General features: G+C 38.2%; 1 protein-coding gene across 1 annotated transcript in view; it reads right to left on the bottom strand.

The window, feature by feature from the left end:
- Positions 1 to 25,256, bottom strand: part of FNDC3B (fibronectin type III domain containing 3B) — a 304,172-nt gene extending 278,916 nt beyond the window's left edge. Inside the window, exon 1 of the mRNA XM_011380910.2 lies at positions 25,042 to 25,256. The gene's annotated coding sequence lies outside the window, so the exon portion shown is untranslated. The remainder of the gene's footprint in view (positions 1 to 25,041) is intronic.
- Between the last annotated feature and the right edge of the window lie 687 nt (positions 25,257 to 25,943).

Raw genomic sequence — 25,943 nt, 5'->3', positions numbered from 1 at the left:
TCTGCCGAGTGACTAAGGTCCAAAACCCGCCACCATCTGGAGGTTCTGCTTGCCTGCATTTCAGATCCCCACCGCTGCAGATGGAAACAACCACTTTGGTCCTTTTCATAAACATAAAGAAAAGATTAAAATAATTAGGTTTAAGTGCCTCATAAAGGCTTAGATGAAAGCACATTATAGGAGGCATCAATTCCATAGTTTATGTGGCCTCATTTGAAATGAAACCTGGCTTCATTACCACTGAGTTTTCTTGCTGTATTTTCAAAGATGGGAGCTCTGTCAACACAATTCTACTGAGGCAGGCTGTAGGAGGAAGATGAAAAGCTAAACGCTTGTTTCTTAAGGGCAGCTTTCGGCCCACAAAGTCCATTTTACTATCTTATCATCACTCCTTGATGTTAAGCTTGACCAAGGAGCTGGACTCTACAAAGAAAGAACTCCCTTCCCTCCAAGGCTGAAGAGCTTAAAGGATTGTTATAGAAATTTTTGCTCAGCTACAGAAGAATTAAAGAGGGGATGCCTCCAGATGGTAGGCTGACAATCTCTTACACTGGTGGATCAAACAGGATTTTGCTGTTAGCCATTACGGTTCTCTAAGCATTCAATTATCTGATTTGTAAAAATATTTCCCTCATTAAAATCATTACTATTTAATCATGTGACCACTGACTACTCTAGGGTGGTCAAGATACCAGCAGAGTCATAAAACATCAAGATGTTGTCATTACCCCAGGAAAATGCAAACTAGAAATCCTCCCAGGTCTCTTAAACTTCAGTGTCCAATACTGGAGCCACGATAGCTACATATGGCTATTTAAATTTAAATTAATTAAAATTAAATAGAATTTAAAGTTTTGTTCCTCAGTCACGTTAGCCTATTTCAAGTGCTCAATGTGATTAGTGGTAATCCTATCGGCTAATGCAGACATAGTTCCATCATTTCAGAATTCTACTGGGCAGCACTGCTCGAAAATGCCATATTCTCACTGATGAAAATGCAAGAGATAGATAATTTCTTAGCATATGAACTATTAGTATTTCACCTATAAACCAAGTGAGGCACCCAGCAGAGTTGTTAAGAGCCAACACCCTGGAGCCCAACTGTTGAATTCTAACCAATCACTTACTAGTTCTGGAGCTGGGACCAGTTACTTAGCATCTCTCTCTGTGCCTCAGAGTTTCTTATCTGTAAAACAAGGATCAGTTACAACACTTATCCTCATGGGTAAGAAATTAAAAGAGTTAAGTGCTCAGAACAGCAAGCACTAAGCAAATGTTTGCTGTTATTATTATTAAGCTCTATAGTATGCTTCAGAGCCTTAAAAATGTTCATAGCCTTTCTCCAGTTAATGAGTATTTTATTCTTTTTAGTATGTGTGACTGCCTGTAACAACCAGTTTCCTTGGGACTGCTATTTTGGGACACTTAAGAGAAAAGATAAGATTCATTAAACAAAGTTTGCCTCGTAAGTTTGACCACCTTTCGCAAAGTAAGCTCTTCATCTAAACAGAATTTTATTATTTCTTATAATAAAATTTAAATTGTAATGAATCAATTATCTGTACGTTTAACTAGGTTAGTTTTTCCCAGATTAAATTCAGAGAATATGAATATATTTTTAACTATATACATGTAAATAGAGCTCATAAATCCATTTACTTATTCTATAAAACCTAAGAATTCTAATAACTACCTGAAATTAACTAATACATTCTTTGAATGGAAAACTGCTCCTAAAGTTATACTCAACTTACTAAAAATTCCAAATCAGTAGAGTCTAAATGAATGATTGCATAAATTTAAGGTATACTATTTAACCTTTTTGAAATAGCTGGAAAATGTAAAGATTGAAAGCATATAAAGTTGAAGAACATCATGGTACTACACAACAGTTTAAAAGTTTATGAAACATCTTTTTTTCTTAAATAAGTCATAAGGGTAAATTACTGGTAGGTATCCCAAGGTCTATGAAAGAGCATGTTCTGTAGTACTAACTACTCCTGGACCACAAGTCCCCAAGAAGATACAAACTTCTACTGACTCTTAAGAGGCCTCTTACGTCATTTTTTTCCAGGGTGATGACATTTCACTCCCCTGATACAAGTGCAAAGACTGTACCAAAACCCACTAGAGACTCTTTCATATAAGAAACTCTTGATGTAATTGTAGCTTTATGACTCATGGTGGTTGTCTTTTTTAACATGTAAAATACTAAGAACATGTACCTTTATTTTATGATCTTTTATAAAATAATAGCATTACTGTTTCATTCATAATTGTAATAAAGTAACAACAACAAAAAGCAGAGCCCTGCTCCTGCTCCTTTGTAAATGTGGAAAAGCCTCAGAGATGAAGATTTACATTAAGTCAGATTAACCCATTTCTACTCCACTTTGATCCTTTTCACCAAAAAGGTAGCAAGACTTCAAAAAGTGCATCAACCATAACAGCGTGTTCCTGCAGTTTAGGACATAAGCTCCAAAGAACTCATGAACTAATTACAGTGTCATACAATATATACAGAAATAATACTGTCTGAACAGTATCTAAACAGAATTTAGAGAAGACAAAATTAAACAACAGAATAACAACCTAGAGGAAGATTCTAGTAGCTCACAGAAAACTTAGGAGAGGAGACAGCTGACCAAGTCTTAGGTCTGCCCAGGGAAGCACCAATTTAGAAATTACCCTACCCGAAGCAGGGAATCGGTAGGAGCTGCGATCTGAGGAGCCTACCATAAAAGAATATTATATGTTTGCCAACTGAAGCACAAAAAATCTTGACGCACAAAAATCTTAACGCAAAAATGCAAACACCTGGACAATCAACCAACAGCACAATAATCAATTATGGATATTTTCACCGTTTTCAACTTACAAAACAACATCTCAAAATAGATAAAAATTCCTTTTTGTGGCACACAACTTAATGTCACTTCCTCATGTGTAGCATTTTCTTCGAGGACATGTTACTGTTCTTCAAACTCACCAAGTTACTCAATAACCACAAGAGTAACTGAAAACAGTGTGGGAGCAGCAGCCAGTACGTTTAAGCTTTAATCTTCACCTTGTGACCAAGCTTTACTAAAAAGCTCAACTCCTACAAGCCCTGAAGTTCCCAGAGAAAAAATGAGCTTTATTTACTGAAGTTTGCAGTCACCTCTAACCTGAAGAGACAGGAAACTTGTACATTTCCGCAAAATTGTATGTGAGCAGGCAGCAAAAGAGAGTTACCTAGTTATTATCTTGGCAGATTATTATTACACTGATGCTCAGATTACTAGAAAAATAGGAATTACACCATTCCCATTCCAGGATTGACATGAAGGTTCATAAGATCATGTGTGGAACTTAAGCTCTAAAGCCAACACAAGCAAAGCCTGGTAACTGTTGGTAAAGAGCATGTGACTTCCTCACTGCTCATCTCCCCAGGTACCATTTTTCACCTATACTGGACTCCTACACTTCATCGTTACCCTACTCACCACAGAATCATGGGGAAACAAAAGAGATGCAGTAACACATAGCTCCCATTAGAGATAGGCCAAATGACTAAGGAAAGCCACTAAATATCAGTTGTGGGCTAACAGCCAGTTTATCGGATAAGCACAGGCAACCCAAATGAAGTTCTGACCCCCATTTCCAAATCAGCTAGAATGGTCCTTGCATATCTCTACATTCCAATTCTTCATGAATCCTTGTAAATACTAAATATCAGGGGTACTGAGGTTGACAATGTAACTCTATGGACCCCACATCATATCTCTGCATCACTATCATCAGGAACAAAAGTATTCCAAATATTAGATTCCATTTAACTCTAAAGTGACATTGTCTTCCCCTTCTTTACTCCCTGGGAGGTGGGGGAGACTTTGCAGAGGGATAGAGTGGGAAGTCAATGTTCTAATATAAACATGACAAGCCTAATTCTATCACTGCAATATACTCTTTGACTTCAGTACAAAAATCTTTTCTGACCATCTGGAGTTACTCCAGGCATGAGGCCAAAACTTTGTAATTCCTTTTCAAAGTAAATGACAGATCAGTAACTGCCACGTTGCTAATGCGCAGCCCAGAGGGAGCACCTCATATCCTATTCAGTGCTCCCTGGAGTTTCACACATGTAGTAAAAACAAAGTGCTTCCAAATAAATCTGCCCACTTATCAATATTCTAAACTGAACAGCGATCATGTCACTTCTGAACAAGGCGGTATTTTTTCGTGTGTGATCCTATACTCTATTCCACAGGCAGGAAGTAGGATCTTCTGCCAAGTTTCACTAAAAAGAACCATCTCTAAACTGGAATGAAATCAATGTATGTCAATTAAGATTTCAGTTCTCCAAAAATGACACATGGGAGTCCACCAGAAAATGAGTTCATCCCCTGCAGTTATTTTCTATAAAGTTGGAATAAATGTGAAGTCGCATAATACACAGGACAACAGAGGTGATCAACGGTGATCTATAAAGTTGGTAGAGACTTCTTTATAAACCCCATTGATCAGCGGGATCACTTTCCTCATCCAATAAACCAAATGAGGAACACACTATGTGCCAGCTATATACAGTAATGGTGAATGAAAACTGACATTTTCAACATCTCTGCCAAAAACATAAATCTGAAGAGTTCGAAGATAATTTCATATAATATGCCACTGATAATAAGAGCAACTTGAAAGCTCAGAGGCTTTTTAATAATCTTCCTTCCCCTCAGCATACTGAGTAGAAAAATGTGAACCAGCAATGGCTATAGACTTCTTGCAAATATTTTTTTCCAGATTTCAAAGACATGAAAGTTATCTTTGAAAGTACACTTTCCACTGGTGACCTATCTTACTCTTTCAAGTAAAACATTTTAAAACTGAACAATCTGAAATTTTATCTGGTAGCAGACTGTTTCTTACAAAGATAAGTTACAAGAAATTTTACAGATGACTGAAAAGTAGCTAACCACTAATTACAAAATTAAACTGAAGATAGATTACAAATAAATATAAAATAGGCAAGAATGGGTCACTCCTTCTGATGAACAAACTCTTCCTTGAGGATAAATTAACAGATTCAGAATAAGAGCTGGAAAAGTCATTTGAGATCACTCCACCCTGATTTACCCAGCTCACTTCTTAGAAATGCTATTTCATTTTTTGCCTTCAAAGCATCCTGTAATCATTACTAAATTAATGGTATCTGAGTGTCCAGCACAAAGACCAAATGGAAGCCTTGTGTCCTATATCCTGAGAACAAGAAGAGATGGGCAATCTTATCAGGCACCATCTGCAGAGAATTTCAGACCCTAGATAGAAAATGAGAGCAGAAACCTTACAGCAGATTCCTCAGCAAAGGAACACATAAGGAGGATTCTTTTTCCTCAGTCTTTTGGAATGGAAGAGAAAGAGAAGTGAATGCTGACAGAATTACCTTTCCCAAGGGATTAAACAGGCTCTAGTGGAAATTCCAAAGCAGTATCACCACCAAAGCAAACTGCTGGAAGGAATGGAGTGGGAGGAGAGGACATCAATGACGCCAAGATTCAAGACATACAAGGAAAAGTAGGACTTTAAAGACATTTTCAGGTGGGGTTGGGGCGTGATCTCATAAATGCCAAAAAAAAAAAAAAAAAGAGAGAGACTGCAAAAAAAAGACCAAGAATACTATGTAATTTTAAGGTACTATGGAACACTTAAAAGAAAAATGGGCAAAATATACAAAATCAAGACCTACTTCTAAAGTATTTAACAAATTAGAAAAGGAGCAAAATATACTAGGAAAGAATAGCAATGGATCACTCAAAAGAGAAATCTTATCTGAGAAGAAACGTGATTTTGCAGCAATAGCTCATATAGCAATTCCATTTCTTTCAAAGGACTCACTGATAGCTAATGTTTTAAAGAACACTATTTTCTGACCACCTAAATTCGCTTAATTCTTCATTTAATTTATTCTATCATTTTGACCTCTATTCGTTATTTACTTAAGATTATATTAAGATTATGTCTCAGTGAAACATGGCCTTCGGGACATAATTAAAAGTCATAATGAGAGGAAGATGGATGAATGAATGAATGAATGAAAGAACAGTTAGATTCAAAAAAGTACTGAGAAGTACTATATAGAAAAATCAGCTCTGCTTAAATTGCAAAATGTCAATCATAATGCTTAAAGAATTATCAAACAGTGATAAAGAGAAAAATTCCACTTTTAGGAAAGAGAAAAGTTGCAGATGATTGGGGTACTAAAGGCAGGTAACAGGCATGGGTGAAGGGCTAGGCAAAGGAAGCAACTTGCCAACGCAAGAAAAATAAATTTACAAATGGCCTGCAAAGGGGGTGGGGGAGAGGGCAGCAGGGATAGACTGGTCATGGTAATGCCAGGAATGCACAAGCTTCAGGCATCTCCTTTCCTGCATGCATAAGAAACAGTTAAAAAGGAAGTAAAGCTGAACAGACTTAACCTCAGTTAGTGTCATGATCATCCCATGTAACCACTTTTTTCTCAGTATCCTCAAACAAGCACCCGTTCTGATAAGTAAAATAAATGATTTCTGTTAAATGTCCAGCAGTAACCTGGTTCTGGTTCATGTATCATGCATAAGTTTGTGGAACTAAATGGTTAATTCTAGATAAAAAGATCAGAGACCTCTTTAGTTCCTTACTCTTAGTGAAAACTGTATAACTTATACAAACATAACCATTTCCTGCCCACTGAACAAAAGCAATTAATGGACTAGGCACAGTTCCTGAGATGATTTAACGGAAGAAATCAACCTGGCCATGTCTCACTGCTGTTCATCAAAAAAAAAAAAAGAAGAAGAAGAAGAAGAAACTATAGATTATCATTATTTCACTGAAAAGTGGTCATTCTTTCTTTATATAACTTTCCTCCCACAGACTGTAAATGGCACACTGGGAAAAGAATTTGCTTCAAAATGGCTCTAAGACAATGTATCTAAAATACTTTCAATTCATTATAAAAATTAATGTGTAGGCTCTGCCATTTTGGAAGGCAAAAAAATAAAAACAGATACTCTACAGAAGGAGTATCAAAAAAAAGAGGAAGAAGAAAAAGAGGAAGAAAAGCAACCAGGGCTTCCGATGACTTCCCAGGGCTGGTTCCAAGACTCACGAGGTCCAGGGACACTGCCCTCACATTTCCTGTCCAAGGAATCCAACCTTCATTGCTTACGCTAGTTGAGTAAGTTTCTGTTATTTGCAAGACAGATAGTTCTTGACTATTATTGAACAACAAAAATCTTTTATATTTTCACACACTTTCAGGCAACTCGGTTATTTTAAAATGAAAATTCCATATGCTTCCAAAAATCAGAATTAGAACATAGCTTTAAAATTAAAATCAAACAAGTCTTCTCTTGGTTCAAACACATGGCGTCTCAATGTCAAAACAACATTCTATCTTACTCAGTCATTAAGTCATTTATTAAGTAAATAAACACTTACTTAGCACATTATTTGCCAGATACTGTATAAAAAGAAAAGGACAGACATAGTCCCTGCCCTCAAGGAATTTCTATATTAACGAAGATAAAGAGGAACTAGAAGTCTCCCTATTCCTTTCCTTGCTACATTCCACAGACTCAAACAAATACTACTTCTGATTGAACTGAAGGCTCCCTAAGCTTCAGATTCTGGTTCATGCAAACCATTGGTTCCCACAATCTCCTACTTCTAAAAAGAAAATGAAAAATGTGGAATGGACTACTGACGTTTTCTCTCACCACAGTGAATAATCAACCTCGTGACCTGGGGGACACAGAGAAAAGCATGGGTGTGAGTCCGGCTCCTAAATGTGCCTTATCCTCTGCTTGTCCTTCACCGCCACCAATTGTCACCTGAAGGCCACTTACATACATCTGAACATACCACCACTACACCCTACCCCAGAACAATGCCATCTGAAATAAGAATTTATCATTCCAAACTAAAATCCACTGTCTTTCATTACTTATTTAAAGGTTCACTACAAGACTGAATCATGAAAATGCTAAGAGAGAACATTAGAGTGTCAACTAGTTCAATATGAGGGTTCCATGTTCACCGAGTTCTCTCTTCATGATGGAAGCATAGTCTGCAAAAAAAAAAAACAAAAAAACAAAAACAAGTATTTAACAAACACTGGTCAATTAAGGCCTACGACTTCTCACAGCTGATACTGACTACCTGGCTAAATCTTCACATTCTTGCAAATGCAAACGTGTATTTCCTAAAGCTGGAAGATTTAGGTCAAAAGATGCCTAATGGGTTTGAAAAATGAAGGCTCTCACTAACCAAATCATTCATAAAAGCAGCGTTAGAAATAAGTGATACATGTCCTCTGTTTGCCTAAAATTTTTAATTCAGTGGACTATAGATAAACATCCTCGTACGCAATCATCCGGTCAGCATCCTGGAAAAAAATACCATTATGCTAAAGGTTAAGCAAGTTTATATAGGCTATCAGGTGTAATGTTCTCCTTGATTACTTTTCCATGGCAAAACCTGACTTGTGTTACTGACTTAGAAAAATAAATAATAATGCCTAACTTGTATCTTCGCCCTCATATCTTGCCAAACTTAAATACACCAGATATATTTCAGGTAAACAGGTCAGACAATCTGTAACAGATTCCAGCTGAAAGGTTACTAATCTGTACACCATTTCAAACCTAAATTCTCAATCAAGAAAACAATTTGATTAGATCAAAGTGTTTGACTCCCAAACACTCTGAATATACCTTGAAATTGTGCAAAGCTCTAACTCCACAGGGCGCAATCAGTGTCAGGAGTCCTGAGGAGGCCTAATCTCAGGTGTCAAAAAATCCACTGGGACTGTAACTATGGAAAAGGCTACTAGAAAGCCACCATCTCTTTTATAAGTAAAAGGTAAATTTGGATTTTAAAGAAAGTCCTCCCAGATGTGTACTGTCTCATGTGCTCAAAATGTATTTTACAAAACACATATATAACAGTTATAATACTACAGTTACAAGCTTTGCTTCTTCTTTTAAGTACTTATAGTGACAAATGAATGAGAAAAATAAATGTTATGAACAATGTTCATATTGATGACCATCGGAAGCAAAATGTCAGAGGCAAAATGGTAAACTGCTAAAGATTTTAGGAATTAAGACAAAGGACAGTGTTCATAAGAACTCCATGGGTTCGCTGTTCTTTCCTATGAAGATGTTAGAAACTCCTTTCCAACACATGATTTCAGGAAGCAAAGAAAAAGCTCTAGGTGTCTTATCAATGCAAAATGATACAATGACCTGAAATTATGGTGCTAACACAAGAAGTTCTGTTCCGTATGAACTACAAATCCATTCAAATGGGATGATTTCTTTTACCTCCTCTAACACAAGGACTGAAACATCTGCTGCTCCTAGCGTTCGCTACGCATGTGATTCCAAGAAAGTCCCTTCCACTTAAGATCTTCCTCTCATGTGTTTCATGGAAAAAATCTGATATTGAGTGTCTTAGAAGAATAAATTATATACCAATTGAAAATCTGCAATAGAACATCCCAATAAATGAAATATCAAAATAGCAATAAATATTGTCTTATTAAAAAATGTAAAGAAATAGGAGGAATATCAATGACATAAAAAATCATTTTTTAAGAGGTCTCACTGTAAAAGGACACAAAAGAAGCAATGAAATCTAAATGAGCTATGAGATTAGAAAATGTAATCAAAAGTGCTTATAATATGCAAGGACAGGCTCACATATTTTCTCTGTAACATTAACTAATACCAATTTTTTTCTTCTTGTTATTGAAACCAAAATGTAATTGATTGCCTTAATGAATAAACAGATGTTCTTCAACATGAATATTGCTTTTGAAAAGGAAGTTGATCTTCTGAGACAAAACTATGACAAAGCCTTCCTTCAAGCAAGTGTCCAGCAGACAGGGTATATGTGAGAAACTGGGCAGTTTGCAAACATGTGGTCAGAAGTCCAGAACTGAGCCAGTTCTGACAATATTCAGAAAGCTTTTCTACACACCTAACTTGCATATAAGCCCATTCATAACTTCAATGTGCATAAGGGCCAAACATCACTATAATTACAAGAATATCAAGATTTTTTAAATGACACTGTTTTTATTCTAGCCCAAGAAGCAACCTCTATGTAGCACTGCATGATTTTTTTTTTCCTTCTGCAAGTTAGAAAATTAAATTTTCTTCATTTCCAGCCAGGGGCCACTCAAACAAATCTAATGGGTGTAGACAACATTTCCTGTCTACTGCAAGAAAATAATAGGATTGCCATTATTAACATGGCCCAAGGCATGCACTGAGGTAGGGCACTGAAGATATTGACCTTTAATTTTCATCAGAAGCCTGCACTGACTGCCTGGTGTTTCATTTTGTTTTTTAAAAAGGTGAATTTTTTTTTTTCTCTTCAACATTAAGGTCTAACACAGGCTCATTTACTCTCATGGAGCAAGACAGGTTCCAATGTCTTTCCATTCAACTCTGTTTATGTCTAGAACAACCCTGCCAGTAAACAACCAGCTAAAATTCAGTTTTATTTTTCTCCTTTTACTTTTTTTGGAGGTAGGCTTCTAAATTTCAAGAAGGTGGTGAGACTTAGGTACTGCCAAAGCAAACTATTCTACTCATTGACACCTCTGCAAAACATTCTATGTCCTTCTGAAAGAAACGAGCATCCGAATAACAATGAGCATCAAAGGTGGATAAGATTTCTAGAAATACTTCAAGGTCTTATCCTGCAGTGCACTGTTCCCCTGCAGTGGCATTTTTACGCCATTAGAGAGATGAAGAACACCGTCTGAGGTGGTGACCCAGAGATGAAAGGCAGGTCTTGGGAGCCCCATGGTTTCGCCCACTACTGTCAAGGCCTGATCTTCTCTCTTAAAAACAGTTAAAACAATATCCACCAAAAAAGGGAGAGGGAATGAGAGGGAGTGACTCTCCTTTATTACAACTTTCCTTTGATCCTAAACTAAGGAGAGGAAGCAGAGCTGTCATATATCTACTTTAAAAGGGACAACCTCTCTGTGAGGGGGCAGGGAAGAAGAAAAATTCTGGTAGAAGTAGCACCTGTAATAATGTATGCACGGTATTCAGACATGCTTTTTGTTTCTCTAAAGTGCTTCTTACATATATTCTTTCATTCTATGCCCATACTACCTAAACAGCTCAATTAAGATTTTAGAGTTGAGCTACAAAGCTGTCACTTGAACAAGAACAGTTAAACAGTGGCAAGGCCAAGACAAAACTGATGGCTTGTATTCATATACACTTTTAAAATAACTGAGAGATGTTTTTAAATAATTATCATCCCATTAAGAAGTATGCCTAACAATTAAATCTGTCTGTGGTCAATGAATAAGATAATAAAATAGCAGCTTGTTCAAAGCACTTGCTGAGCTAAATAGTCCTAACAGCAATTGATTTCAACAGACAAAGCATCGGGAGATTGAGTAATTTAACCCAAGTCAGAGTTAGAAATCTACACAGTGGGGTCCCAAAGTCAGGTCTCAGTTTGTAGAGCACATGGGCTTAATCATCTCATTACAAATGATGAGTAAAGATTTACCTTCTTACCAAAAATATTAATTCCAAGGTAAGTGGGTTTCCCATGCCCTCCAAATATGAAAACCATATGTAATGATCTGCTATTATTTATAGAGAAGAGCCAAAGAAGTTCCAAGAATGGTTTCTCTGAAAAGATGTTTCCTTTTAATCTTACATATTTTGTGATTAAACTTTCTAGAAAATCACTCTATGCTTTTTCATGAAAAATGTTATGAGTTATTTCTATCCTGAAATGAAACTCCTTGAAGATATACAAATACAGCAATCTGTGTTAAGATTTTTAAAAAAAAAAAAAAAATTCTTCATTAATCTGCCAAGCAGAACATCTGACGGCAGACTTAGAATTGTCCCTCTATTGAACTCACGGATGACTCAGTGGAAACTAGAATTTGGAAAATTTATCACCCCACATGAAACATAATAGGAACAAACTTTCTCACCTTTGTCGGTTCTACATCCTGCCCAAGCCCTGGCCCACACTCCTCTCTCTCCTCACTCCTACAACTCCTGCTCCTCACGAAGGCTAGGAAAAAAAACCTGCAAAACTGGAAAGTTAATAGCAAATGCTGAAGCCCAAAATTACTCCAAATGAAATGAAGCTAAGGTAATTTGGTAGAGAAATTTATTTGAATCCTCAATTCTTTCTCTTTTTAACCAGCTACTATGTCCTGACAGATGTGATTAAAGTCTTGAGAAAACTGATCTAATTTAAGAGAATCGGAAAGTGAAACATAAATAGGAAGCGACACTGTTTCCATGTTTAAATTTAATATAACCAGCAAGTGGCAAAATCGAAAAAGGTACGTTTTTAAATTATTCAGATCAGAGGTATTACTATCCAGTTAAAACTACAGCACAGTAAGCACAGCGGGATTAAAATGTCAAAATCAAAAAAAACCTAGAGATAATTTATCATAAAATTTCTTAATGAAGCAGTTATCTGTTGATAATTAAAGCCTGAAATAAAATATAAGCCTTAAAAACTGTTATTCATTTCTTCTCCCTTCTCCTGTGCCTCTTTAAATAAAAAAAAAAAAAGGGCAGTATTTTAAAAATGTAACTTCCTAAGTGGGTCGAAGCTAGTGATTTTATAATTTCCTAGAACATAAGTGGTACATACATGGGCAAGTGTTAGTGTCTCTTATCTGAAATTATAAGTAAATCTCTACTTTTAGGTGATAGTAGTGAAACTGTATGAAGGGTTGGATAGAAGAGGGTCCAAGCAATTTAAAATATATATAAGCAAATAAAATTCCCAAATCCTAAAATTAAAACATATTCCTTTGCTTATAGATCCTTAAAACTGTCTTCTTTACATATTAGGGTATAAAATAGAATTTTAAAAATTAAGTACTCTTAAAAGTTAGTTTGATCCTATGGTAATCTGCATCATGAGGATCACCACCAGGAAGCCCTGAAAGACTAATAAGGCAAAGGCCTGCCAGACACTAAGGAGCAGTTTTCTGGGGTACTGTCCTCTCACAAGAAGTTTTATCATTTATGGCCTCCCTCCTGGGCAGAAGTTTCAAGAAACAAGAAGGTAGTTCTAACAGTCTTCACCATTCTATGAAAACACAATCTCCAGAGACGCACACAGCTCCTTTTGGGCCATGAGGAGCATTTCTGTGAAGCTGCAAGAAAAGTTTTTAGGTAATACAACCTCGGGGGCTGCATCTTCATTAGTCTCTTCATCCACACCGCCCCACAGAAACACAAATAAAGAAAGCAAGTCAGGTCCCACTTCAGAGCCTTGTCCTTAAATCACCTTCAGTGAACTCACTTTCTAAAGATGGAGTAGAGAGCTACATGATTTCTAACAAAGGAAGCATTTAGGGTTGCCAGCTCCCCAGGTTTAGCCTAGACTGTCTGGGAAAGCACAGGGCTCCTCTGAATCCTGAGGTCACCTTTTATTAATCACAAGAGCTGCTCTTTGAGCTTACAGAGATGAGGCAGTTTTAGTCAATTCTGTGCCGTCCCATCCCTGTGGCTGCCTTGGTGCAGCCCAAACACCACAAACTATTAACCTTAAAAGAGGGAAAGGGTTAGTGTTGAGCATAAGAGGACTTGCTTTTCCAGGTGCAAATTATAAGCACAGAATCTTTATATAAATTCACTTAAATTGAAAAGCACTGAGAGGAATGCAAGATGGACAAAACTATATTGCTACAGAATGGAAAGGACTTTCACAGTTTTCAAATGTCTGAATGAAGTAAAACCCTACCACCAGTTCTTTACCAACTGCTCTAGATTTTTCTCATTCACTATAATGAGTATCATGTTACTTTCTATGAAGTATACTTCTATTCTCTGGTTTCTCATTCCAGAGTTAAGCTGCTATTATTGAAAACAATCTAGAAAAATCTCCCTCTTGAAAGATGTCTAGAATATTATTTTTTCAAAAATAAAGTTTAGGCAATAGGTTGATCACATGGAAGGCAGTCAACTAATACTTGGCATTCAGTTACCTGGGAACACAAAGACACTGTTCCAGGACTGGAGATACAAATAAGGTATTAACATGAACTACTGAGAAGCAGTGTGATACAGCTGAAAAAAAGTTCTGCAATCAATCTAGATGACCTTTTTAACCTTTTTGAGCATGTCTTCTAATCTTAATTCACTCAACAAACATTTATAGGGCACCTGGTATGTAGCAGCTTCTGCAGTGGATACTGGAAACGTGCACAGACAGAAATAATATCTACCTTCCAGAATTAGTTCAATGAATATGCCTGGCACATGGTAGGTGCTCGACAACTGCTGGTCACCTCTATTACATTTTACATCTGACTTGTGGTCAGAGTGGAAGTTTAGGATATAAATGACATGTGTCCTCATTTCTATATCAAACTGCCAAGAGTTGGTTATCATCTTACCCCAAAAAATATGACAAAATCCCTTAAATTCTCCCCTAGTTCCTAACTGGAGTTCTCCGATCTCCTAAGTACTCCTCCCGCCTCACTTCTTTCCAGCCATTGGTTAAAAAACTTAAAGGACAGACTGTCAATAAGGTCAATTTCCCAAGCCTGGGTTTCCCAAACTTGTCTGATTGTCTTATTCACCTGAAACGATTAACATTTCCAGATCCTACACTAATGAATAAGACATAATGCCCCAGACATAATGAATACAAGCTCTCTATACCTTCCGCCACACATATACACCCCTATAATATGCTCCAAGAAATTCTTTAACTTAGGCACGCTTTAACTCCACCTTCAAACAACTGTGGCCAGTCTCCTCAGGTTTCCATGGCATGCTCTTTGACCCTTTCTCCAAGGCTTAATTTGGCACTGAACACTCTGGCCACGAGTCTACAGAATCCACTCTCTCATCTGAGTCTCCAACATCTCAGGAAAGTACATTTTGGGGTTTTGTTTTCTGTCTCTTAATGTCTCCCTTCTAGAATTTTTCTACAAAAAGATCATTTTAAACTACCACAAATCTCTGAAAAGTTACCTTTTTCAAAAAAATAATTTTATTAATTTATAATTCCCAATTGATTCCAATAGACAAGCAAAATACACAAAAGGGCCACATTCTTATGAAACTGAAATAGAAGCCACTTATTCAAATTTTTTTGAAATCGATTAGCTATCTAATATAGACAAGAAAAAAGCCCATGTATTTTCTGCAGAACTTTAAAACAGCAATACATGAAAGGCTAAGTTTGCACTGAAGATGACTCATGACTCATGCCTTTGTTTTAATTTGTTTAATATTAAATCCCTACCATGAGAGAAAAAGAAAAACTCAAAAACTGTGGAAACACAAAAATGTCTGTAACACGGCTCATGCTTCAAAAAGGTCAACTTCAGTAGAAGTACCTGAGGAGAGGTACTAAGTTTAAAAGGCACATTCAGCCTAGTTCAACCATCTAGCCATGCAATGAACATTTACTATGCCTTCACCATTAAAGACCTTAAATCAGTGGTAATCATCCCTACACTCAAGTCAAGGTGACAAGGAGACAATGAAACCACAGAGAAGTGTTCTGAAAAGTATAAAGGGCTAGAAGAATTTGAAGTGATTAATTACCTAAAATGATGATTCTGTAACAAAATGAGGATAAGCAAAATAGAATTTGACATTCTTTTGTTTTAAATGAGTTAAAAATCAATGAAGACTGCTGTGAACATAATGTTGTAATTCTTCATATCTCTACTATACATAGAGACCCTGACTGTTGGTAACTTTCGGTACCAGTTACTAATGATCCGACTACTTGCAGAGTTAAGAAGTAGATCACAAAAACAGACCAGCAAAGAAAATAAGCCCATATAAAGAGCAAAGCATGCATACACACTAACACCATACCCTTGCAACTACATACTGTTTTCCAGTTCAGGAATTAATAAACTTATGGATAGCAAAAACTTTACAGTCCACAGTATGTAACAGCCCCTATAACTGGTTATTTGTATATATATGAACTTAAAACTTTCCATTTGAATGTCTATATATTTTCAGTATTCCTAGCATGCACTTTATTTATATCTGATGTTTTATATCTAATTACTTAAACATCCTGCCATCTTTTCATAAGTAATCTACCCAAACTCAATATCAATGTCTCAGGAAAAAAAACTCAGAGCAGTAACTTCTATGAAATTATTAGATACAAGAGACAAATTCAGATGAATAAAACGGAATATGACATGTTTGCTTTCTTTCACTACTTCCAACAGGTTTTAGTAAAGAAATGAATGTTAGCACCTAATGCATTTCCAACGTTAGTACTAGCTGAGATGACTTAGACCATTTTTCTAAGTGGAAATCAAAATTCTTCCTAACGTACTGAAGATTGCAAAATTGAATAAGATGTTTAAAGGCTAGAAAATACGACTGGTCTAATTGTACATCCTACTCTCTGGTTTTCAGATGACTCAGTGAAATTCAGGATAGAATATCTTTATGTGCCTACACAGTCTGTGGATATTAATAAATTACCTGGTTCATCTAAATTTTAAAATGTATTTCCTTCCCTTCAGAGATGTACTTCTTTTAAATAGTCTCCTCTTAAATTAAAGTCAGTTAATAAAATAAAGAAACTCTGATCTCCAAAAACGGCCTAGGGGAATCTCCCATAAGGCTGCAATATAAGGGGGCGGGGGGAACTATACACACAAGTATGATAGAGTAAACCATGGGGGAGCAAACAGGCAACCAGATAGTGTGGAATGAATCTCCTTCGATATTTGTTTTCACTTTTTATTGATAAAATATACATAACAAAACATTTACCATTTTAACCATTTGTAAGTATATAATTCAGCGACATTAAATACATTCAGCATGTTACGCAACCATCACTACTATTCATTTCTGGAACTTCTTCATTACCCTAAACTGAAATTCTGTGCCCATTAAACATTAACTCACATTCCCTTTTCCCCTGGTAATCTCTATTCTACTTTCTGTCTCTATGAATCTACCTATTCTCGATACCCATATAAGTAAAAAATTACAATATTTGTCCTTTTGTGTCTGGCCTATTTCACGTAGCATAATATTTTCAAAGTTCATCCACGTTGTATGTGTCAGCATTTCCTAGCTTTTTATGGTTGAATAATATTCCATTGTGTGTATACACATTTAGTTTATCCATTCATCTGTGAATGGACACTTACTTAGGTCCTTTCTACCTTTTGGATATTTTAATTAATGCTACAGTCAACACTGGTGTACCAGTTATCTTTTTGAGTCTCTGCTTTCAATTATTTGGGGTATATACCTAGGAATGGAATTGCTAGGTAATTTTATGTTTAACTTTTTGAGGAACCGCAAAACTTTCACAGCATTGCATCTTTTTACATTCCCAACAATGCACTACGGTTCCAGTTCAATATCCTTTTAAATATTTTCTGATTCATTAATTCAGAACATTTACCTCTATTATTTTAAATCTGAATTATTTTTCCTAAGAAAACCACAATAAAAAAATCAGGAACAGCAATTTCTAAAAAGTCTTTTAGTATTTTACTCTTAAACAACTTAAATAGAAGATATAGAACGTGATGAAAAAAGTACTTTAAAATATAAGAGGAGCGTAATATCCTACAAATATACTAAGTATCCTACACATACATACAACTTGCACTGTAAAAACTGGTCAACCTAACCCCTAAACCAGTCACATGCTAGAAAATCTCATGTCTGAGTAACTAGATGTAAATATCTTCAGGTATTTTTAAAAAAATTTACTCTTCTTACCCGTCAGTTCACATGGTACCTGGAACTAACCTGCCCCAGAAGGCCTTCCTTTAGTGAAAGTGGAGAAGAACAGGTAATGAGCTTATCTAAACACTATTCCCAGGACTTTCCACAACATTGCCCACACCCGAGGCAAGACAGATAGGCAGCTAAAAGCAATAATGACGTTCTTAAATCTTTAACACCTGCTCTCACCAATCTGCCATCAAGTGCTTACAGGTGACAAAAGAAATTAACAAGTAGCAAAAAAATGTCAACAGAAAACCTCCAAAACAAACCTACTGGCACAGATGGAGTCTACTGGTGGGGGTGGGGTGAGATGGAGTAGGTGGATATTTGCTTATTGTTGTGATTTACTTTGCATACAAAAATACAGTTCTAGCTTTTGCTGGTAAACTGTTCCTAGTTGACATGATGACTTTAAGTATATCAACATTTACTTCATGGCAATCCAATGACTTCCAAGGGCTCCTGTGAAAAGCCCTGCAGGGGAACTAGCTTCAACCCATACTGCAGTTTTACATTGCTGTTAAGTAAATTGATTTTTCCAAGGTGCTTAAAAGTGGATTGTTCTCCTAATTTGGTAAATATTCCCTTTATGATCTATTTAAAACTTCAGTTACAGAATAACCTTTTCATATAGAATAGGAAGCCAAACTTCATGCTTAACTTGCCTGGATAATTGCAAATTCCTAATTAGTTACATCCAGAACAACGGAGTTATTTTTAAGAGACCCCTCTTTTACCAGCTGTGGAGAATCTCAGTCCCTTAAAAATAAATTAAATGTTATTTCCTGGGATTTTAGAATCTTCGATTATTTCTCATACTACATTTGCTCATGCATAAAGACAATTTTGTAGACAATTCTTTCAACTGAGAGCTTTTTATAATTGAACACTAATAGTATTAATCAATTTATTTTTCTAATTGGTTGCCTTTATAAAAATCTTCATCTTCCAGATTAAAACAAAGATGTATCAGCAGCCTTAAATTCTAATAAAAATTTCGTTTTAATATAGCCTTTAGGTGCTCCAATTTTAACACTTCTCAAATTTCAGAAAGGAGCAAAAAAGTTGCCACCATCCTGCCCTAGGAGTTGGTGGTAGACAGTTCTCAATACAACATTCCAAAAATATGAGCAAAATACCCCTGTAAATAAAACAGAAAAACGCCTTGCATTTGCCAAAAAAAAAGTCAGAACAGAGTAGAATATTCCATTAACAAAGAACCTAGTCTAGAACTCAATAAATGCCCTAAGTCAATAAACAAGGGAATGAAATAAAATGAATTTTAAACTCAAATATAATCATTTAATACAAGACATTTTAAACACTAATACATACTAGAATCTCAAAAATGCTAACTTTGGCTCAACACCATCTCACTAAAATCTTCTCTCTCCAGTTATTTAAAAATTGACAAGCAGTTGTGATGATATTATAGAAACAAAACATACTAGAGCCAATGCCTGGGACCAACAGTGAGTACTGCCAAAGCCATCTCATCACCAAAGGGTATTAAAATTACAATCCCGGAGTTACAGAATGCTAAATTTGCATATCTCAATTAGGGACAAAAAAAGAGAAAAAGATTCAAGGACTGCTCCAATCCCAAATTCAGAAACATCCCCACCTGTAATGGTTGATCACCAAAGTTCATACCTCGCCTGACTTATAGTTGGTGGTTTAAAAGCCTCACAGCCCCTGATCCCATCCATCCCTAACTCCAGATACTTTTGGTCACCAAAGGCTGATCCTTGACACTAAAATTGCACCATAAACAACTCCTCTCTGGACAAGCTTGTGACTAGGGGCTGGACTCTCATTGGCTGTACCTTGCAAAAAGCTCAAGTACCAAACATAAAATCACCCTTCCAACATGAACATGTGTGCTTAGCTTCTACAGAAGCTAGCCTCTCTCTAGCCACAATGATTCAAGTAATCTCTACCTTTTAAAATACATAATACCATACCTTACTGTATTGTTTAAGACAAAATATATACGCTTATGAATATTCCCATATATTCAAAGGCATTCAGAGTAAACTGAAGAATAAAGCTTTTCCTCAACCCCCTACGTGTATTCTCGGCAATTTAACGATGAGAATTACAGTTTACTTGAAAATAATGTCTGAGCACAAAAAAAATTCATTTAATGGGTTAACCTCATTAATGTGAAGAAAGGCAATTGTGATTTCTAAAGTGGAAACAGGTAGGCTGCAAAGAGATCTCTACACTGAAAATGATTCTTTTCCTCCCCCATATTCAGCTATAATTATTGAAAGCTCAAATAATAGGCTTACTAAGATTATATATAAGGACTAAAGCCAAAGCCTCTATCATTCAATATTGGCATTTCCTCTAAGAGACTGTACTTTTTCCCCTCCACCTCAAAAACGACCCTCAGTCAAGTAGGCTGTCCTATCCACTTAAGCAATGCTAACCAGCTACAGGTCACGTCTAAGTTAAAACTACTCCAAAAACGTGAAGCTGGGATGACTTATGTACAGTAGAACTTCAGAGGTCACAAATCAACTATTCCATTAGGAGTTGGGAGAAAATGAAACACAGCAATCTAAAACTTGAAACTTTATTAACTCATCACAAAGAAAAAAATAAATTTCTTTTTGGAGGTTTCTGAAAACATGCAAATACTGTAGGAACAGCTCAGTTTTAAACTTTGGAATATAATGAAATACGGAGTTTGCATAGGCTTTGCTGAACACTTTTCAGTACACTGACCAATTAATCCCTTAGGACGACCATTTGAAAAACTGTATGCATGAGATGTTTTCTCCTTATATTAAAATGAGGAAACCCAGACTAAGAGTGGCTCACAATTTTATCAAGGGCATACACCTGAAAAGTAAAATGAGTTCTTGACAGACTAGATATTGATTTCAAACTGATGCTCTGATGTGGCCCTCACTAGAGGTATAAGATTTCTAATCTTTGTCTATCATGTTGACATCTTTATGTTTTAAAATTCATTATCTCTCATTTGTATTAAGCACTTTGAAGTACTACAAATGGAACCATACATCATGAGTTAAATCATGTTTCCTGTATTTGTCACACTCACGAGAACACTATAATCCTATTTATAACATGGTTCTCATCCTCGTTCATTGACAGTAACTATGCTCCCAATGGTCAGGAATGGGTATGAACAGGCTGTTTCAGCTATCTGAACAGTCCCACTGACACTTTCTTTACCTATAGTTGAATTTACAAATTTCAGAGAGCTAGAAGCCATGCAATTCACATAAACTAAAATAATACAGCTTAAAAGCTCATTTACTAGTGTAGGTATTCAGGATCATATAATGCTAAGCGTCAGAATTACGAACTGCAATTATCCCATAGTACAGTAACTATGGTATAGCAGATGCAGATAGATTTATACTGAACCTGGAAGTTACCTCTTTAAAAATTCTAATAAAAATCATTAATCATTTGTCTTTTCCCAAAAGTAGTAGGGAAAGGGAGGGAGGGAGGAAAAGATATTTATTGGGTTACTGGATATTTATGAATGGAATCCAGACAAATGAATGCTTACTTTAACATGACTTGAAATTTTCACTATTTCTTACAAAATCAGAAAGTTCTTGAAATTCTATCAAATGATGTCTAAAATGCAACAGAATTAAATGAAATCCAATAATCAGAAAACTATTGACTATTTGCTACCAAAAGAATCTTTGTTGCTGTTTTAATCATTTGAATTTTACTCCTTGATAGTAAAGCAGGGATTTCAATTCTTCAGATTGTGGAGCTACAAAAGGAAAATTAAATGACAGTTTGGCAGTATTATTTACCTAAAATTTATTAAGTCATTTAAAAAGAATCATTCAATGAACAAGTAAATATAAGTCTTAGGTCATTTTTTTAACTTCCCATTAGGGATTTTTCATGTTGCCTATTTATACTCTTTTGTCACACTAAAATAGCCAAAACAAGCTAGCTGACTGCCTTTTCAGCAATTCCTAATAAACGATTATTTCAAGCAAACATGAAAATGTCATTTAAAGTTTTTGTCTATCAGTTTTTACCATGACATGCAAGCAATTTTAAAAAATAATAATAATTGGCTTATTTTTTTATCCATTCAAAGTGTGAAAGCAAAATTGAGCTATAGCTAATTCAGCATTTAAATTCCACTTAAGAGCTGAATCTAAAAATCTCCTGGAAATGTGGAAGAAAACCAAACTAGCTCTAAAAGCAATACAACCCAGTAAAATGTGAATAAATTTGGGAATCAAAAAGTTCTACACCAAGATCTCCAACATGGTAACCACTAGCCACAAATAGCCGTTTAAAGTAATGAAAAGAACATAAAATTTAAAATGCAGTTCCTCAGTCCCACTAGCCACATATCAAACCCACAATAGCTACAGCTACATGTGCCTGGTGACTGCCATATTGGTCAGCACAGATACAGAACCATTTCCATCATTGAAGAAACTTCTATAATGCCATTGGTAGCTATGTGATCTCACACAAGTTACTTAATTTCTATGAATCTCAATGGCCTTATCTGTAAAATGTCCATAACATCACCTAAATTGAAAGACTATTATTTGAATTTTAATGATAAAAAATACAAAGTGCTCACTACACATTAGATATCCAAGAAAGAGTAGCTATCATTACAATCCTATATTGGACTTTAATCTATGACAGTAACCTTGAACAAATCACTTCCCCTCCCTGGATGTCATTTTCCTAAAATTTAAAACCTTGGGAAGTTCTTCTGGTTAACTTCTAAGGGATGCTATATCAAATTCCACCATGTTAAATGAAGTGTTAAGCAAAAGGGGCACAGACTCCTACTGAGTAAACTACTAGCTGGGTTCTTAGAGCTTCTTAACTGATCCCAAGCGTTCTTCCCCAAACCCCGTAAGACTGGCTCTGAAATACAGCCATGGTCTGATGTGAGCTATTTATAAAGTCTGTCTTAAAAGGTTACCGGAATATCTTTCTGAAATTGTATATACTGTAATTAGAAGCTACAACCCCCTATTCCATGATGATATCTTGCAGTCTTAACATCTCTTAAATGAACACTATCTTTGCAGATGAATTTTTTTCTTAAAGCGTTTAAACAAAAATACTTTTAAAAGCATATGCAATTTTAAGTACAATTTCTAATGACTTTTTTTTTTTAACCAGCTATGCCTCATTCTTAGCCAGCTTGTGGGTGGACCCTCTAGTGTTTAAACAAAGTAAGAATTATACCCTCCCTCAGTGAAGTCCCAAAGACTTTACCCTCTGCTAACAGATGCTCCCAGGGAGACAGGAAATTTACTGAACGCCGGGTCCACAAAGTATGTGGGCTTCCAACGAGGGAGAACCAAGGGTCACCACACCAGGCACAAAACCAGGGCCACCGGCTATCGGCTGCGGGCCTCTTCCCACCTCTTCCCAGGCGTTGATCAGGCCCCCAGAGTCACAGCTTTAACTTGAGTGTGGAGGAGCAACTCAGGCAGTACAAATCAGAACAGAGCAGTGTTCTTTAGCCCAAGGCCTAAAGCCTCCAAAAAAAAAAAAAAAGTGTTATTCCAGAGCAGATTCCTTTTCTTCCGGGTCTGTCTGCTCCCTCTGACTCTTTGCCCATAACCACCCCTTTCTCAATGCCCCACCTCTCTCCACATTTAAAAAAAAAAAAAAAGTGACTTATTCCCTATCCCTTTGCTTTCCCTAGCAAGGCCTGGAAACTGGACGAAATTCAAAGCAAATTAACTGCAAATTAAAAAATAAACAGACAAGCAATCAGGGGGTGCCCACCCAACAAAAGACGTCGCCCGTTCCAAAAAATGATTAAGTCTGGATGGAAGAAGGGGAGGGAGACTAGAAACCAAAAGGGATGGAGAGATAAACGTGTGGATTTGGGGATCCAGCGTCGGCCCATCCTGGCCAAATTCAAAATTTTGTTTCAAGAAAATGCTGGGCTGAAGAGAAAATAAAAAGTTGTAACTTTTAAGGAAGTCGGAAAACGGCACTGTCTTAAAGAAAGTGCCACTGCTCCCCTTCGTCAGGGATGGCAGGGTGGGAGACGAAATTCGAAAAGCTCCAACTCCAACCGCGCACTCCTGGAAGCCTCCCCGCCAACGGCGGCGCAGGACCTCCCAGCCCTGTCTCCCCGGTACTGGGCCGGGGTGCTCTGGCTCCTAAGGGGCACCGGGACGGGACCTTTGGGAAACTTCACGGGCACAACCCGAGTCCCCACTTTCCACCCAGTGACAGGCCCATTCCACGCCGGCCAGTCCCCGTCCCGCCGCGGGCACCAGACAGTCCGCACGGCCCCTCCCGGCCGCCTCGGGGAACGGATTCCTCCCATCCGCCCCACCCCCGACCGGGGCGCCCCTCGAAGTGACCGACTGACCGAAGCTACGCTGGCCCACACACCGGGTCGCCCGCTCCTTCCCGCCGCGCCCCGCTCCCCCACCCAAGCTTCCAGCCGCCTGGCTCGCCGAGTCCCGCCGCGGCCGCCGGTTACCGCCCCCAGCCTGGGGGGAGCCCGGGGGGCAGGACGGGGAGGGAGGACGTGGCGCGCCCGGAGGTGGCCAGCAGCAAGGCGGGGAGTGTCCCGGAGAGGCCCAGCCGGGGGCGGGGGCCCGGCGGGGGCTCCGGACCCTCCCGGCGAGCATCTGCGGGTCCGAGGTCCTGGCCCACCCCCGCTGGGCGCGGAAAGACGGCCCCAACTTCCAGCTCAGTTCGCACGCCCGCCCTCCACCCTCCACCATATGGAAATCTACAGCCTCAGAAAGTGACACGTCGAAGATTCTTCGGCCTCTCCACCCGCCCTCCCCCTCCCGGGCAGCGTTCCTTGCCGCGGAGATTCCGGGAGAGGGAGCGGATTCCTCGGACAAAATTTGCTGGGAAGGCTGGGGAGAGCTGGGGGGGAGGGAGAGCCGGGAGGCACTGCCCAGATTTTCTTTTTTTTTTTCCATCAAGAAGAATCTACCCGTTTCTTTCCCTCCTCCAAGCCCTGGCAAGCTGAAGGGACGTGCGGAGAACTGGAGCCCAGCCAGACGCGGCCCCAAAGCGGAGGCCGATCACCTCTCTGTTCCCGGGGCACCCAGGCGAGCGCGGGGCGCCCCAGCACTCTGGCGCCAAGTTTTCCCCGGGAAGCCCGGCGCGCCGGGAACGCTCCAGGACAGGAATGCACTTTGGCGGACTCGGCATCCAGCTGGGGCTTTCCAGCGCCCCGGGACCCGGCAGCCGAGACACGGAGCCCGGGTCCCCTCCAGTCTCCTGCACGCCTTACCTTCCCTCGGGCTGAAAAACGGGGCTCCGGGCGCGCCACACACCGGGTCGCCCACGCCTTCCCAGCCGGCAGCCCAGAGGATCCCTGCCGTCCCCTTCGCTGCTCCCGCCGCCGCCGCCGCCGCCGCTCTCCTCCTCCTTCGGCAGCCGCCGCCGCTCAAATAACTACCAGGAGGGTTTGATGGGGGATTCCGCCATGTCAATGATGTCGGGACCACATGGGGCTTTGGGGCCCGCCCACTGCCGTAAACTGCCGAGTATAACCGCCTCCAAATCTCGGGTTTGCTGGAGCTGTGGGAGCCTCCTTTGCCCCACAGGCCTGCATAACTAACCAGAAACTCATTTGGTTTTAGCCAGACTAAAGAAGTCTGAGGCTTTGGGGAACTAGCAACTCCTGAAAGGCGAGGGCTGCACGTTCTACAAAAGATCGCCAAATACCAATATAAATGCAGTGTTTGCTGAATAATAATCAGAGCTAAGACAATGACTTTTTTATATACACATATATTAACTTTTTAAAAATACTCACAACAACCTTGTGAGCTATTTTGTCACTCCCTTCTCCATTTCCCACAGCACTTTGTTCACACGGCTAACAACATGAACAGATTTTATTATATCAAAATTAAAATGTCTGTTTTCCCCTTTCAGTGTCAATGTGCGCTCACAAGAGCAGAGACTGTTCCTTGTTCTTATCTATTTCTGTTATCTATCAAACATAGCACAATGCATAGGCCACATATAGGACTCATTAGATAATTGTTGGGTTTATATTAATTAATTCAAACGTATCCTATTACACGGCCTCAAAATGGTTAACTGACTGTATCCCACCCTCTCCTTCAAATTTTCCAGGAGTCAAGAGAATAGAAATTGTCCCAGAAAGGCCCCTTCCCTCCTTAC

Source organism: Pteropus vampyrus, unplaced genomic scaffold, assembly GCF_000151845.1.
Source record: "Pteropus vampyrus isolate Shadow unplaced genomic scaffold, Pvam_2.0 Scaffold12, whole genome shotgun sequence".
In the NCBI taxonomy this organism is placed as follows: Eukaryota; Metazoa; Chordata; class Mammalia; order Chiroptera; family Pteropodidae; genus Pteropus; species Pteropus vampyrus.
The sequence above is the reverse complement of the archived record's forward strand: the minus strand, read 5'-3'. Positions and strand labels throughout refer to the sequence as shown.